This window comes from Rhipicephalus sanguineus, chromosome 8, assembly GCF_013339695.2.
Source record: "Rhipicephalus sanguineus isolate Rsan-2018 chromosome 8, BIME_Rsan_1.4, whole genome shotgun sequence".
Classification (NCBI taxonomy): Eukaryota; Metazoa; Arthropoda; class Arachnida; order Ixodida; family Ixodidae; genus Rhipicephalus; species Rhipicephalus sanguineus.
The window spans coordinates 32,080,851-32,097,664 of NC_051183.1; the positions used below are offsets into that span (position 1 = coordinate 32,080,851).

At 44.7% G+C, this 16,814-nt stretch overlaps 1 protein-coding gene across 3 annotated transcripts in view; it reads left to right on the plus strand.

The window, feature by feature from the left end:
* LOC119403133 (cGMP-inhibited 3',5'-cyclic phosphodiesterase A) overlaps positions 1-16,814 on the plus strand; it is a 317,071-nt gene that overhangs the window by 128,093 nt on the left and 172,164 nt on the right. The window lies entirely within an intron of this gene.

Sequence of the window (16,814 nt, forward strand, 5' to 3'; positions counted from 1 at the left end):
ACAGGCCCATAAGCTTACTGTCGGTTGTCTACAAGCTATTTACAAAAGTAATTGCTAACAGAATTAATACGACATTGGAGTTCAATCAACCAAGGGACCAGGCAGGATTTCGTACAGGATTCTCAACAATAGACCATATTCATACTATCAATCAGGTGATAGAGAAATGCGCGGAATACAACCAACCCCTATACATAGCCTTCATATATTACGAGAAGGCATTTGATTCGGTGGAGACATCAGCAGTCATGCAGGCACTGCGGAATCAAGGCATCGACGAAGCCTATATAAACATAATGGAAGAAATCTACAGCGGATCCACAGCCACTATAGTCCTCCATAAAGAAAGCGACAGAATCCCAATAAAGAAGGGCGTACGGCAGGGAGACACGATCTCTCCAATGTTATTCACCGCGTGTTTACAGGTGGTTTTCAGGGCCCTAGATTGGGAAGAGCTAGGGATAAGAGTTAATGGAGAGTATCTCAGTAACCTACGATTCGCTGATGACATTGCATTGATGAGTAACGCGGGAGACGAATTGCAGCTCATGATTACTGAACTGGATACGGAAAGTAGAAGAGTAGGTCTGAAAATTAATATGCATAAAACTAAAGTAATGTGGAACAATCTTGGTAGAGAACAGCGCTTTGCGATAGGTGGCGAGACACTGGAAGTTGTAAAGAAGTATCGTCAGGTCTTGCCAAATCTCGAAAATTTCTTGGCTCATGAGGCATACAAGCCTTTCGCCCCAATAAGCTCTAGTGCTTGCGCAGCTTCTGGGATAACGAGTGCTGTAAGGTTTGGCACTTTATCATCGCTTACTGAGCATGCCTGGCAGCTCTGCACCCTCTATAGGAGGCACAACCCCAGTTATCACTTATACATCTTGTCTAGACCCGCCTATTGCCCCACTAATGGGACTGATTACGAAACTGCACTGGCGAAATGTCCTCAGGTCAGCACGCGTGAACTTGGCAGGTAGTGGTGAACACAATTAGCGGTAGAAAGCGTAGCGCTGTTTCGAAGTTGCCTATTTCGGCGATTTCATTTTCCGCGCGAATGAAGGTTACACCGTTTGCGCGTTAAAATTTCGAAAGCACACCTTGTCTCCCTCGGCCCCTTCATCTGCTTGCGAACTACAATTTAGCTCCTTTATAATAGGCACTGATGCAACCGACAATTGGGTATAAGAGTCACAAGTGTGCCTACATCAAAGTATGGGTTCGTCAGAAAATAAGAACATTGTATCCTGCTTATAAGAGACACCTCATATAAGGGACAAGAACTGCTCCCCGGTGCGTGCCTCGTATAAAGGGGTCAAACTGTATAGGCAAGTCGAGATGATGACGTGAGCCCTCTTTGTTGAAGCCAAGGCCTTAGATTCCTCATCATACGCGAAGTGTGGCCGTCGGCGGCGTCGACCCAAGTGATGCGAAATATGATTATAAGAAGTCACACTTTGACGTCATCATGTTCCGCAGGTAGCCAAAATTTATGACGTCAATATGATCACATAACCTGACGTCACATGATGAAATCGTCGCTTGATCAAAAGCTGGCCGATCCCGGAGCTCCAAAATCCACGTGTAGTGCAGAAAGCTTCAAATGCCTCTGATATCTGTTGGATGCAGAAAGCCTTCGGGAGGGGGGGGGAGAGTGTAGAAGAAGCAGAAGTTCACTGAGGAGTAGATGTTGGCTTTTACCTTCGTGTTAGGTACATGCATAATAGACTGTGTTTTGTTTTCTCTCTCCTTCTTTTCATTCTGATTTTTCTCGTTCATTAGCCTAATGAGTATAGACGAACTCGAGACGAAGAGGTCCACCTCCCCATTTTACAATTTTATAGCTGGAGACGGGAGATCTTAACTCCTTTCCGTCCCAACTCCTACTGCAGGTGTGCTCTCCCAAACGGAAAAGAAGGAAGTTAGAAACGCGAGAAGAAATTGAGGACAAAAACTGGGACACGGCGCGTTCCCCTCAGTTCTGCAGCAGCGCATCGATCCAGCGTGACCCGGCGGCGCGGGGGCCCCTGCGTGTCAACACTTTGTGACGTCATAGCTGCCTCCCGTCCCCGCCTCTGTGTGTCTGTCAGTGCGTGAAGGCGCGCCCTCTATAGGTAGGCCCTCTTGTCTGCTGACGCTGCGCGCGTCACCCAAATTATGCCCGTTAACGCAGCGAGCAGAGACTGCCGGAGCGGCTCCCTTTGTACGTCGCCGTCGCTCGCCGACAGGTGGCGCAGCGGGCCCGTTCCACTTCCCGGCCTGTCATTAGGTGGCTCGGCCGTCGAGCTCTTCTCTATTATACTATGCGCTGTGCGCACGCGTGATTGAACGGCGCGTGCCGGAGAGTTAATTGAACGTCCGAGATTGAAGTGCTTTCACTATCCCTTCCTTTCTTTCCTTTTCCTTTCTCTTCATGCTGAGTTCTTTCTATGTCGACCGTTGGGCTCTCTGCGAATCCTTCAAAGTTCTGGCGTGTGCCCTCAATATTCGGTTGTAGTGAACCTGCGGACATAGACGTGATCAGCGCTTTGTGCGGAGTATAGCCTGTCATTACTGGTTTTCTTTACTCTACATGTCCGAAATGCACGGGTTCGAGCCTGGCCTTGAGGGTCGCATTTCGATGGAGGCGAAATGCTAGAGGCCCGTGTACTGTGCGATGTGAGTGCACGTTAACAAACACCAGATGGTCGAAATTTCCTGAACCCTCCACTACGGCGTGCCTCATAATCACATTGTCGTTTTGGCATGGAGTACGCCAGAAATTAATATTTCTTCACGTTTACTACATAAGTGCATTATGCTTCCATGCTTGGCCTTTCATATCATTGTTTTTACTCTTTCCTCCTTTCCCTATGATAGTGCTTCTATTTTTTTATTCGCAGTATTGTCTTCGTGGTGATTCGTTACTTTCTCTCCTTTCTTTCTGTTGGTATTGACGGTTTTTTTTACTCAGCTAAAAATTATTTAAAGCCAGACGATCGAGTACAGGGAATTCACACTTGTCGCGATGTGCTGTTTAGAAGGATGATATCTGCGTTGGTATTTGCAGAGTGACTTGTTCATTTTGGTAGCATTTCAAGAGGGGAATAAGACACATTCTTACACTTTAGCGTGCCCACATACGCATGAACAGCCATTTTGCTTGAACGCACAAAATATACTTGGCCCAAGTATATTTTCTGTTTCGCACACTTTAAAGAAAAGGTGGAAGAAAATTAAACAGGACAGTTATGTTAGCATATATATATGAAATAATCCGACGTTGCTGAACAAGCGTAAAACTCTTCTAGTGAGTATTTTTCGTTATAGTTAATCTTTTAAATGCTAATTAAGTGATCTTTATTAATTATCCAGACTTACCGATTGGCAGTTAAGATAGCATAGGTGAAATATTTCGACGTCTCAGAACAAGTGTTACAATTTTTGTATTCAAGACTTCTGGTTAGAGTTAGTAATTAAGTTAATTAAGTAAAATTTGTTACCTAGCTTGGCGGATTGAAAAAAAACATCCTGACATGCTGCATGCGGCTCAGAACAATACTGGGGCAATGGTACAAGCGTAGCGCATATGTTCGTTTTTCTTTTTACACAGGCGCAAGTTAACTGATACTTCCTGTATACTAGTGTCTTCAACGAATGCGTTGAAGGAGTATAAAAGATGTTGGAAGGAAGTAAACGACAATTGAGGTTCAGCGCTTACGTCCTTGTCTATCTGTGTGTATCCGTTTCGTTGTTGATTTCGATACGCGCTGCCATAAGCTATGATCATTCGCGCTAAATGTGGAAAGGAGCTTGTAGTCTTCCCAGAGCGACAAGGAGAACGAATATACCGTGCCCATATAAGGAAGCAGGTGGGTTCGAGAGGTGCCCGCTGAGCGGCGCCACCGTGCACTCCTCGCGGTCGTGTAATCCCGGTGCTCGTCGGTGAGGATAGATGAATAATGAAGGCGCGCAGCAGGGGGCGCGCGGAGCCGTGTTTGCGGTGTGGTCACGGCGAATAGAGAAAGATAGCGGTCGGTGGACGGTCGCATGTAACGACGAGGAGATGTGCTAGGCAAGAATGCGACAAGAAAAAAAAAAAAAGAAAATAAGGGAAGCTGTGACAGCCATTTCAGGGGAGCTGCGGGAAGCAAGGCAGGTTCTTGGTTATTCATGGCGGCGGATGAATAGCACCGCGGGCTGGAAAAGACTGGCTCGGGTGTCTGGCGTGGGATTCTAGGGACGACGGCGTCATTGTTTTCTTTTCCGGCCAAGTTCTGGTTCTATTTGGAGTTACTTGCTGTTATGCCTGGTGAACAATAAAAGCAAATGTTGATATAATTGTCACCAACGTCGCCTAATTTAGTGCTAATGGGATGTTCCTTTCGGCACATTCTAAGGCTAAGGCCGTTTAGATGCCTCATCAGACGCGAAAATTCACCGTGTCGGCGTTGGCATCAACACGAGTGATGCAAGAAATGTGTGATGACGTCATTGTGTGACGCCATCATGACGACACAAATTGCCACTTTGTGACGTCATAGTGACGTCACAGGGGGACGTCGTTGATGAAGGTCATGTTAAATTGAGGTAATGTGACGTATGGTACGCCGACTGCACACACCCGTATTCGCTGATTATCACGTGACTTTAGACCGGTTTTTATTACTTAGTTCTTTTTTTTTTGCATCATTCGTGTTGACGCCGACTCCGGTTTCGCGATGTATCATCAGATGTCGCGAAGTGTCGGCAGATCTCGCCAAATCTCGAAACCTTGTTGACTCACATATGTGGCTTTCGCCTTAGAAGAGGTACTTGCATCACAGTACAACGTATTCTACAGTATGGGAGAGCAGTAGGCTGTCCCGTTTAATGTATGAACCGTGCGTTGCCGAACAAGATTTCTTATGAAATCCTACGCATGGTAAATGCAGGAGCAAGTATTGAACGACACGCTGAGACGTGTATTTGGCGCAGCCTTATTCAGGCAGATGACTAAAAGTATTGTACCAAATATTTGAAATCGTCATCTAGCCGAAACCATAGGTTACGCCCACTTTCAAGAAGCACTGGGCTTCTATGCTGGCAGTAGCGCTAACGGCTCAGCGTTCGAGTTAAGCGAAATACGTTTAGAATACATTGTAGCGGAAGACCAGATAACATCTTTTTCTAGGTAAACTATGGCGTTACCCGCTTCTGTCTGTCGGCTGTGCTTGCGTCAATCTTCGCTAGAATAAACGCTTACAAGTCCGGCTTTTTACCCTCGAATGGTGAGCGTGTGGAATTGTGTATTTCAGTCAAACGATTTCATGGCTCACTTGGCAAAGGATATTTGGGAATTTTAGTGATGTTGATGTGCAATCGCCGCTTCTTTAATACATTATGTTCATTTTATGCGACGTTGTTTCCGCATGTCTCTATTTTCTTTTTGTTTGCTATGTAGCCCTTCCTGCTTGGACCATAGTGTTTACCTGCAGTATTGCTTAATAAATGAAAAAAAAAAGTATTGGTGTCGAGATCGTTCCAGACAGAAAGAACTTCACTAGATAAGCGGGCAAGGCGAACGGCTATTCACCGTATAGTGGAACGTAGTTTACAAACATTACATTACAATCCGGCAACCACCGCAATTGCAAGGGATTCCTTACCAAATTCATATAAGTAAGAGGAGCGTTTGCAAGCATATAGGCTGCGTTAAAAGGCACAACACTTGTTGCGCCTTTGTAAATGTGCAGGTGGGAGAGAGGAGGACCAGGAAGAATGTTTGGCACTGGCGTAGGGGGGAGGGTTGGGGGGTTCAACTTCAACCCCCTCCACCCGAATTGTTTTCTTTACAGCGAAAGCTGTTATGAGATCATTTCACCGGCCGTTTTTGGCGCCGTAGTTGTCCGCCGCTGCCGCCGGTGTCCGTAACCAGTATCGCTCGAAATAAGAAAAAAAATTCCAGGATCGAACGAGGTTCAAACCTGGGCCCTCTGCCTGGGAGCCCAGTATTCAACCTCTGGGCCATGCCGGTGCTTGAAACTGCTTTGCAAAAAGGTCCTATACAGGCTTCATGTCGGGAAGGAACCACATTAGCATATGCAATATAGCGTGGTAGAAGAATAAAATAAGCACCAAGCGTCGCACAACCCGCATTCTGTAACCAGGCGTCAAACAATGCGAATTGCGCAACGAGTAGGTTGTTGAATGCTTCCAACCCATTACAAATGGCTATGCCATAATTCTTCATCGTCATCTGGCACAGCACCAACAAAGTGCGCATAATGCCTTACATGCGTTTAGCAGGTACCACGGCGCTCTGTAGAATGTCGAAAAATGGCACAGTGCCTGCTGCCCTACTTTTCAAAAATTACAATGATTTATATCGTAGTGGGTTCCTCGCAAGTGCACTTGTATTGGTTGCCAAAGAAGCCCATAAGCGCATGATCCATTTCCTCAGGGTCTCAGTAAAATTACAATGATTTATAGCGTAGTGGGTTCCTGGCAAGTGCACTTGTATTGGTTGCCAAGGAAGCCCATAAGCGCATGATCCATTTCCTCGGGGTCTCAGTAAAATTACAATGATTTATAGCGTAGTGGGTTCTTCGCAAGTGCACTTGTATTGGTTGCAAAGGAAGCCCATAAGCGCATGATCCATTTCCTCGGGGTCTCAATAAAGTTCTTCGCCCCCCCCCCCCGTCTCTCTCCCACGTCAACGTATGTTATACAGCATGACGAGAGAGGGAAATGGCGACCGGGCGTCACCCAATGCGCCTTACATAACTGGCGGGCCGTTTAAAGCTTCCAACCGATTACAAAGGGTTGAGCCATAATTCTTCATCGTCATCAGTCGTCGCGTCAACAAAATGCACATAATACCTTACAGACGTGCAGCTGGTGTCTCGCTTCTCCGCCGAATGAAGAATAATGGCTTAGTAGGTGCTTCCCAACTTCACAAACATTGTGATTTATGGCGTAGTGGGTACCTTTCTAATGTACTTGTATTGTAGCCCCTAGAGAGCTTACAACGGGCTCTAGAAACGCCGATCTTCCAGCTTTCGCTGTGACTGCGCTGTGGTTTCAGCGCAGGCCTGGCGTTTTTTTTTTTTTATTTTGCGTGTGTATATATACACGCGCACATAGAAACACACGCACGAACATACATAAAGGCTCACTGGGAAATTGCCGGCAGAGTTTTCATTGCATATTATGACATTTGTTGGCACTTAACGGCCTTTAACTTTCACAGTGATGCATTCATTGTCTCGTTTGTCCTCTGAGCGTAGTTTCGCGCGCAAATGGAGCTCATCCGCAGTCAAAGCGGCACTCATGTATTGTGAGTGCCCGCAGCATCGAGCGGCCGCTGCTGCGGGTTTGTCAAGCGGCTGATCGCAAGACAAAGCTTGCTGAACCATGACATCGGGCTGCTCATTTGTTGGTGTGGAGCTGCTGATTAGTGATTATGTCGCGTACAAGTATTTTTAACAAATTATATCCGAGTTTAAGCCCATAACGAACGACGTGGCCGCTAGGCTGGCATGGTCACATTTGACGCACTATAACTTCTTAGCAACCAAAATAATGCAACGTTTCTTTCTGCAGAATGGTAGACGACGTCCTTGACTTCAATCAGAGGGATTTAAAAAAAATTAAAAATGGCCTTTTTGAGAAAATCATTTTCAAATTTCGGCGTTTTTGGTAAATCACTTACGTTTCAGCCCAATTATGGTGTAAAACGGAGCGCAATAAAACCACGAAAATTGTTTTAAAAGAGAGAAAAATTATCAAAGTTATTATGTACCAATATTTATTATTCTCACTTTAATTTGCTTGCAGCAATAAATTCCTGAAGTACAGGTTTCTTGTGCAATTTGCCAAGTTTGTTATTTTTTTCTTCAAAAGTGCTTCGACAAGCAAGAAAAATAATAGACTCATAAGATTGTATTTCACTTGTTCTTTAAGGGGAATAAATATTGTGACGAAAAAGTGGACCGTTTTTTCCCTAGGTGCGCTCAAATTTCAGAAATCGCGAAATTGGCGGAAAAGTGTTTTTTGTGGCCAAAATTTGTATATTTATTTTTTAGGCGAACAAATTTTTTTTCCGCAAAACTAACTTAACCATTGTTCTGGGTGTAATGCCTAGACTTACAGTAAATTTCATCAAAATCGGGAATGGTGACCGGGACCTCGTGTTCGATCTTATCTGGACACACCCAACGCTGTGCGAAACGCCATGAACAATGTCAACGTCGGCGCTAGTCGCAGCGGCAGCGCCACCGCTGCGGGGCAGAGGAAGGCTGGGGAAGCCGAACGTAAACGTCAGCGTCGGCAAGCGGTAATTCAAACGCCTCGACAACCATCGTCTCATAGGTCACATAAGAAAAACGGAAACTCGATGCACACTCGCCGCGATGCTTTCGCATCCCACCATGGTTGCCCGTAGGGGGGGGGGGGAGATGTGTAATTTTTTTGAGCTGCAGTTCTGACCAAACTTTCTTTCTTGCCTTCTTATCGCTCCTCCTCCAATGTAGGGTTGTAGAACACAAAAAAAAGGAAGCAGGAGCTTCATACAAATTGAACATTCCTCTCGGAGAGCGCGAACATGCATAGCTGTTTCAAGCGACCCTGACGTTGGCCAGACCTGCGCGGAGTCCTCATACGAGCGCGTTGGAAATTAGGCAATACATCACGCAGGCGCACTGCGGGGCACCCAGGCGCGCACATATGGCATTAGGCCATCTTTCACTTCCGAAGATGCGGTGAACAATATCCGACAACAACGAAAAAATAATAGTAATAAGTACCCGAATGTCTGGGCGGATGTACAAAAATCATTTCGACAACAAGCAGCCTACCGTGCTGCAGTATAACGTGCAATAAAAGGCGAGCTTTCTACAGAGTTGATCAAGTGTACCGCTTGTATCCGGGATAAGTGATAAATATATGGAAGCTTGTTGCGAGGCTTTGCGTGGAAATAGGATTACCGAGGCAAAGTCGGAGCCGAGTGCATACACATAAACCATGCGGAAGGACGCGACGGCGTGATACGAAAGGAAAATTGTGTTCGCAGAAAGCAGAGAGAAAATAAGTTCATAACCATGAAAGAGGGATATATAAACGGGAAAGGAAAGCTACAGAGCTTTAACGGCAAGCGAACCGAAGCAAGGTAGCAGCTCAACGATTCATTTGAGGCAGGTAGAAAAAAAATGTTTAGGAGGCCTTGGATGGTACGGAAAATGGGCGCAAGCAAAACTTTGTGCTCGGTGTGCCTGACATCTACTTTCTTTCTTTCTTTCTTTCTTTCTTTCTTTCTTTCTTTCTTTCTTTCTTTCTTTCTTTCTTTCTTTCTTTCTTTCTTTCTTTCTTTCTTTCTTTCTTTCTTTCTTTCACATTGCGCAATGCTCCCTTCTAACTTTTTCCTTCGTCCATGCCGGGAATCGGACATTCATCCACATGCCTATAGCAGCGCAACGATTCAGTTGCTACAGTCAACAACGACGGTCATGCGTTCACATCCAGGCAACAATGCAACGTGGCAATGGGTAATGACATGTGACCTCGATGAAATATCAGACTGCCATATCAAAACGTCTGATCGCCTACACGCCCGCGATCGAGACATTACATTAAAGTGGAGTTGGGCGAAAAAAATGAAATTTAAAATTAAAAAAAATATCTATGCCCTGCCTGCACCACCTAAGTATCGCAGGCGAAAATCGGTAAATTAGAAAAAAGAACAAAATGTACTAAAATTTCGATTAAACAAGATAAAATAAAAAATAAAAAATTTGATCCCACCACCTAGCGAAACCGCCTCCGAGGGAAATATTCTCTAGATTACATACTACGGTTTCTCTTCATCTTGAATACAAATGTTTATATGCAGTAAATCTCCGATGAGCTCGTCTTCACTAACAAGTCTTCCATTCTTTTCTTTTCCTCATGTCTCTCTTGTGTAGGCTTTCCATTCCTTTCTTTGTTGGGTCGCACTGTTGGAGAGACGGGTCCATGTTGGGCTTGTCCTCCAGTCTGTCCTTTTGAGGTTTACTGTAAAACTCATCAAATTGATAAGTGACCGAGCAGGATTTTGTTGAATACAGGTTAGTTGTTATAGTTATTTTTTCATAAATTATCGAAAAAGGCGCATACAAATACGCATGCGACAGGCGCACATTCAACCTTTCAAGGCCGGAATTTCTGTACGCTCGCCGGGGCCGGCTTTTTTTTTTTTTTTTTTGCTTACGACGCCGCCACCAAGAATCTGTGAGGTATAAAAGCCTCGCTTCAAAAGCAACAGAAAATTTCGTAAGAAATATGTAAACGAAGCCTATGTTCAAGTGGGGCGGATCATTGTTTTAATGCAAGACACCTGTGCACTCGGTTGTAATGTAGATGGCTGGTGACTCTGTCTCATTGGCTTTGATGTATTCTACTGAATGCATCACAGCCCTAGACGCATTTTGGAAATATATGGTGGTTAAGGTTGACGATCATCCTTACCCAAAACTTTCGCAGATTTGTTTTTTTATTGTGCCCGTTTGCCTTAATTCAAGAATAATATTAATTGTTCGGGTTTTACGTCCCGAAACAGCGATATTATTATGAGGGACGCCGTAGTGAAGGGTTTCCGGAAATTTTGACCATCTCATGTTCTTTAACGTGCGCCTAAATCTAAGCACACGGGCCTCTAGCATTTGGCCTCCACCTAAATGCGGCCACCGCGGCCGGGATTAGATCCCGCGACTTTGGGATCAGCAGTAGAGCACCATAACCACTGCACCACCGCGGCGGTTTGGCTTAACTTCAGGCAATGCCTGTTACGTACCTCGATACTTCTACCTCCATACTACTATGTGACTTCTCTTATAAAAGTTGCCACTCGTTTTGAACTCCGGTGTCTATATCGTCAGACCTTACTTTTGAGGTTCAGACTCGGGGTCACGTTATTTCGTGAGTGCGTGCATGTGTGTGTCTGTATGTGCGTGTGTGTACACGGAAGTACGCACCATGCTTCCTTTAAGCGCGTACTACGTAACACGTACTGCTATTGTGGTAAGCACTAAAGCCCTTAAGCCCTAAGCACGTATTACTATAGTGGTATCTGGTACACTATGACCTCCTTGCAATCGATTCACTCGAAGTCTTGAACGTATATGCTTCACACCAAGTCGTGGTGTAGAAATTTCTGCTTGTCGGTAAAACACTTTTCAGTCATTTTACGTGGCACAAATAACACAAGGACGCAGTAGAACAGACAGACACGGGTCATACACGGAGCCCCGTCGCGTTATATTGATAAAAAATATGCGGCGTCATATTGCGCCGCAAATTCCAACAACCTGTTTCCACAGAGCGGTGATACAGGGGTCGCTCGATACCGCTTCGTCTCATTTGTAGCAATGAGGATGGCACAGCGTAATTTGAAAGCTTCCAATGCAATCTAATACGGTCGTTTCTATGTTACAGTGTTGCCATCTAATGAGGTCCATGCGGTGCTGCCATTTCATTTCGAAGCAAAGTCGTTTAAAGCTTCGACTGTCCTTCTACGCTTGCATCCTTATGGAACAGTATGCGGCACTGATAACAAGCTTTGCTTAATGTTTACTTTAGTTTGGTGACCTAGGCTTCACCTGAGCGCTGATCCGCTTTTAATCGCTAGGTTAAACACTCTTTACCGAGCCATCCTTTTTTTTTTCACTCCGAAAGTCTGCATTCACATTCCCTAATTAGCTGGAAAGGTTTGGAAACATGGATCTCATTATGGGACAAATAGAGGGAACAAATAAAAAAAACATAAAAAATGAAGCTGGAAAATTAACAAATAGCGATGGTTCAATTATATTATTACGTCGTCTCTTGTTTTTGTTTTTACGTAATTGATTACAGGACGTTTTCGAAAGACGCGGTCAGCGCAGCGAGAACTGGAAGCAGCTCCTTTCATCAGTGTTTTTGTAGCAGCTACAAACAGCAGCATGGAGCTGTCACTAGCTTTTAACGCTAGGCTGCGTATATTGTTCATCGTGACGAGAGTGTTATAAGGTAAGCAGAATTCATTGATAAAACAGCACGAATGTAACAAGACAAAGAAGACACAGGCAGAGTGCTGTGCCTCCTGTGTGAGCATTCTCTCCTGTGTATTCCTTGTGTCTCGTTACGTTTGTGTTGTCTTGTCTATCAACTATGCATCACTAACTAGCCCGCCGGCAAATGTTACTGAAGGTAAGCAGCTTTTGCTTTTTACAACAAGGTTAGTTTCTAATAGCAGTCTGGGGCGTCAGAGAATGCGCTTCCTAAATTGATGAGCCTGTCGGGAAATATGACAAAAATATTGGCTCCAAAGTATGATATTTTACGTCATCCCCCCATACTCTTCTAGGCCTGCAATATATTTTTCATTGTTTCGCAAGAGTGTGTTTCTTCTCCAGCGTGAAAAATTGTTCTCACATCCATGACAATGACTGCAGCGTAGAAACAATATGACTGATGGCACTACAAAGCTCCCTTTTGTCGTAACGGTAGTTTTAGATCTTAGAATACGGCAAACAATATCTGTCAAACGAAGATTCATTTATGTTTTTTTTCCCTTGGAAATGACTAAGTCGTAGGAAAAAACTGTTCTTTCTTATTAAAATGTAGTAACGAAAAATACCTTCTAGTGTTATATCCATGCACTAGCATTCAGTGTATAGTAGTACAATGCACTACTCTCCACTGTAATCTTTATTGTGTCGCGCAGATTTTTGTAGGTTCAGTTCAATTCATTTTTTATGGCAAGATACAGTAAAACACTTCGCACTTATGGGGTTGGGACCCCATTACTCTAAGTGAACTGCGGAAGGGGTCCCTATGACAGGTAGGGTTATATAAATTCGTTCACCAAAATGTTATTGTTGAATACGTGCATGGAAAATGCTTTTTAGCGTTAAAAAAGAGGAGATAATACAGGAGTCACACGGGCACTTTCGATCGCGATCAGGGTCGAGGCGGATTAGGCTCGATCCGCATCAGGTGCTGCTACACGGCCACTTTTAATCGCGATCAGCGCAGCGCGATCTGGCGATTTGACTATCGTATGCGCTAAGCTCGATACGTATTAGTTTGCACTGCGTAGCAGCGAGCATTGTTGATCGCGATCAAGAAATCCGATCCGGATTAGCCCTCATCGCGATCAGAACTGCCCATGTGACACGGGTATAATTCAACTATACATTTCTTGGTACTTAAGGAATCAGTAATAAAACTTCATAATTCGGGTTCACTTATGTTTTTCCGGTGTAAATGCGACCTGCGATGACGTCACTCGCGTTTGTCGTTGACGTCACACCGAAAGGTCGCTCGTCCGCCCATCCGGAATTCGTCGCGCTAGCCAACGAAACGGTAACGGCAGTTAAAGAAGGTCTCCGTTGCACTTAAACGGACTGCTTTGACTCGGGTTATAAAGTAGTCGTAATAACATTGACTTAGTAGGCGCACTGTACTGTACAATTGTAGAACGAGTTGAACGTGGTTTCTGGAACAGCTCATCAGTGCACGTACCCCGTGCGTCACGTTTAGTCAATATACCTTCGGTTGTGTTTGCGCAGACGAGGAGGCGACCCAATGGATCGGTGTTCCTCCCGAAGCTAATGCGCCTGACCGTTAGCGTTCAACTCAAAGGAACTGGCGAGACGCGGGTCGCGCGCGTTATCCAGACGGCCGCGCTAAGCTACTGACGGTGTCGAGTTCGATCCAGGCAATCCTCGAAAGAGCGCCTGCGCGTTCCTGCATATTGCCAGAGCCGAATGCATTTAAACGTGGCACTGTTGAAGTTCAGTTAATTTTAAACGGTGCAGGTGTCATGCCGTACTCAATTAGATTCTCTCTGGTACCGCTATATACAACGGTCGCAGATACACGCAAAGAACACATACAGTGATGAACAAGCTCTCTGGGGTAATTATTAAACACTTGTGATCTATTTCAGCTGTCTGTATCGATTTGTTTTCTCGTTTTTAAGAAGCCTTTGTATGTCATGTCTTTTTTTTCATTCTTCTAATGATTATTTTGTATTTAACTGGACTGACAAATTATGTACCTCGAAAGTCATTGTGCAATAACTAGCATTTCTGCTCGTACTTTCATTGCTTTTAGTTGTTAGTTAGTCCAACTTTATTCAGTACAACTGTCAAATCTACGACCGCTCGCTAAGTGTTACACTACGCATAATTTTTTCTCTACTGGGGAGGGGAGAGCGATTCAAGCCATCTCTCTCTTTCTCTCTCTTTCTCTCTCTCCCACATGGCTGTCTGAACGATAATAAGGTATTGAAACGCCTAGACAAAGTTCTAACGTGTCTAGCTAAGGCCGTTCTCCAGTCATTCCAGCCATTCCAGTGTCCAGTCAGAACTGCATAGTCATAGCTCACAATATTATTAATATTATTCTTATGGTACCGAAAGGGAGGTCGCGGATTTGATTTCCGCCACAATTGCGACACTTTTTAAACAAGTTTAATTGAACACAAGCAAAGCTCATTTTCTTATATTTTAAGGTGCTGATTGAAAGAAACCACTAGGTCAGAATGAATTCAGCAACAGCTGACTTCTAAGTTTCTAATTCAAAGGTTGAGGAAAGGAAGTACGTGGAAAAAGGACGTACGCGGAAAGGACTCCGGAAGGATACGAGTCGCGTAAGAAACTCGGGCTATAAATTGGCTTTTAAATATGGAGCAAAGCAAAAGACCATCGCTGTGTAGGTACCAGGTTTCGTTCTCCGTGATTCGCTAAGTGGTACTTGGTCAGGTTTTGTGATCTCGGTCAGCGAAATACCATGTTCATTATGAATTTCTAGGCTTCCGTTTTACGACAATTACGTAGTCATTATCTCGATAGTAATTCAATTTTGGAAGCGGCACCAGAGGACAGGACCAGAGCATAGAATAACTCATGAACACATGCGCCGACTCTCAACTTGATGTTTATTCACATGCGCACATATACCAGCAAGCAGTTACTCAAAACAACTTTCTTGCCGCGATAATTTTCCCGAGAATGAATCTGGGATGTATCGTTTTGCATCCTACGCCATTCACAGATCCTGCTTCGAGTGAAATTCGAGTGAAATGGTGCGAATTTTACCCCGACTTCTTTGAATCGGGAAGATTGGCACTCACAGTGTTTATAGTGAATCAAATCAATCAACTTATTTTAGGATAGTGCTATCAGACTTCCATCTATATATTTATTCTGTATCGTGTTCTTTTGCACTAATACCTGAAGTGCACGTGATTTCATTTGAAACTTGCGGTGTTCAAGAAGCAATCTTTCATCTCAATCGAGATAACTGTGAGCCAAACGTCTCTTTTTAATCTATTTGTGGGCATGAGCCAAGCCACGTAGTTAATATCGGATTACACTTGGTTCTACAAAAATCACCAAATGCATCCCGCCAGAGCTGCAACGTACTGAACGTAATTGTCTAAGATTATATGCTGGCATAGGTAACATTGAAAATTACATACCAGGGTCTATCTTTCTTAACCTGGAATCTTCGTTATTTTGATTTCTCGGAATATTTTTCATAAAAGCGGCCAGGAAAGGCCAGCAGCAATCGGTCTCATTGAGAGGGCAAGCAGTAGTAATCAGCCTCGAAGACATATTAAAGTTCATTATATTCCTTAATGAAATGTTTTCACGCTTCAATGTGGCGTAGTGAACGGGCGTTGTAACGCTTCTTTTTTGTTTGTTTCCCTTTACCAGCGTTCCTTCTATTTATGAAAAATTTTAACAGCGCAAAAAAAAAAAAAAAAAAACAGAACACCCAAGGAGACAAACATGCACGTTGTTCTATTTTTGTGTTGTGTTGTGATCCTTCTATTGTGTTAAGATGTAACGCGAAGTTAATCTTTCTGCGATAATCATCACTGGCGCAAATAATATTACGTAAAATCTGTGAAAGCTTTTGCGACAGTATTCGCAATGCACATAAAAAACACTGCTCCTGAGAAGAGCTGCAGAGCGCAAAGCGCGATGCGATCGGTGCGTACCTGTAAAGATGGCTCCTCCGTTTGATGAGTATGCTTGAGGGAAAGCAAGCTTTCGGTAAAACTGTCATCGTCGGAGCGGGCAATAAAACGACCTTTCTAGGGAAACAAGCGTGCATCGTGTGAAGTTAACTGAAGTAAATACTTCGTGATTCATGATAGATACATTTATTCACCTTGTTTAATTTTGACTAGCGTTAATTAGTCTGTAGTGACCTTCGCTAGCTTGAAGTGCCTGTCTCATTCAACAGTGTCATTAGCGGAGGGGGCAGCGATTGCAAGAACCGGAAGCACCAGTGCTTCTTCGCTTGCTTATCGCGCCGCAGATCTTTCCCCAATTTCGCTTGCGCAGTGTCGCCTCCTTACGGACAACCCCGAAAACGATGCCCTAACACCGCTCGTGGCGCCATCTGACAGTCGCCTCTGAAAACATCGCTCTCGCCTCTCATCCCCTCGATTGATCGTCCGGCGCTGCAGCGCCGCTCGCTGACGTCATAAGGTGTACCGAAACCACGAACAAAGCAGGGCGCAAAAAAAAGCATGCCGACGAGCTCCCGCCCGGCCTTTCCCTGACGCACGCACGAAGCGAAGGCTGCTTGCGGGGTTAAGGGGAAAAGGAAGGGAGGGAAAAAAAGCGGGTGGTGCAAACGACGAGATCTCCCGGCACGACTATGGCGTCGGCGGCCGCTACAAACACGCACACGACGAGCCAGGTACAGCGGGACGACGAAGACCTGAGCTAGACGACGAATACGTGAAGGGTATCGCTCGAGTGTCACCCCGCAGCTTGCAGACGACGCATCGGTGTGCGAGAGAGAGAGGGAGAGTG